This window comes from Prosopis cineraria, unplaced genomic scaffold, assembly GCF_029017545.1.
Source record: "Prosopis cineraria cultivar Desert tree isolate PC_DT_omini unplaced genomic scaffold, ASM2901754v1 PC970, whole genome shotgun sequence".
NCBI classification, from domain to species: Eukaryota; Viridiplantae; Streptophyta; class Magnoliopsida; order Fabales; family Fabaceae; genus Prosopis; species Prosopis cineraria.
Genome location: NW_026556295.1, coordinates 23099 through 24293, shown reverse-complemented (window position 1 = coordinate 24293; position 1195 = coordinate 23099).

The window sequence follows — 1195 nt, the reverse complement described above, 5'->3', positions numbered from 1 at the left end:
AAATTATCAATCAATGTGGCAATAATTACGAAAGAATTATGCACATCACAAACAAACCCTTACCAAGAATCAATGTCAAAGAGTAAGCCTCTCTAGGTTAAGTGTTTGCTCTCATCACTCAAAGTGTATAAGGTATTAAATTTCACTCAAAATTTCTTAGGATAAACCCTACTATGAATTTGTAACCCTTCTACATCTCCATCACTAAATAGCACTTGCAATCAAGAATCAAATGGACTTTATTAGGTTGTGATATAGGTAATGAAAGGATGTCTAAGAATGCATGTATATATAAAAAAAATAGGGTTAGCATCAAAATAATGCTAAATCAAGATATATCCCTTAATATGCAAAGCATAACCTAACTCAATTGAGTGAACACCTTAACACAATGAGGATGGAAAGAAATGATAAGAAATAATAAAACAAATGGAATGGATGAGCTAGGCAACTTTTTATTTTTATTTTTATTTTTTTTTCTTTCTTTTCTTTTTTTTTCTTCTTTTTTTTTCTTTTCTAGCAACTTTATTTCTTTTCTTTTTGACTAATTTTTTTTTTTTCAAATCTATCTTTGTTGTTTTTTTTTTGGTTGCCCCTAACTCTTTGAAAACAATGGAAGTAATGGATAGAGAAATGATAATAGGCATCCACTCATTTGATCTAGGACATGCAATGAATATTAAAAAGACATATAAAAGTGTAACATGCATTCCTTGGGGAAAAAATAGGGTGAATATTTTTTTTTTAAGAATCAAACCAAAGGCTCAAAGTGGCTAACAAAGGATAATAAATAATAATAGGTTGGCTATTTGGCTCTTGGCTATTTTTTATGAATGCCATCTCTCATCTCCTATCAAACAAGTGCAAGATATATGGTCTTAATTAAGAAGTGAAACAAATTCTAGAGGGTAACATCACTAAGGAATTAATCACACATGAGTGTTTAGCCTCTTCCATGAATGGGTAATATGCCACTCTAATCCATTAATTCAAGGTAAAAGAATGTTCATTTCACACCTATTCAATCCTAAAAATTACCACATCTCAAGAATCAAAATATCCATTCAAGAGCTAGGTAATTAAGTAACCTCAAACAAAACAAAACAAAGAATTTTTTTTTTGATTTTTTTTTTGCAAAACCAAACAAACCAAACAAACAAAACAAAATGTTTATTTCTCTCCCCCACACTTAAAT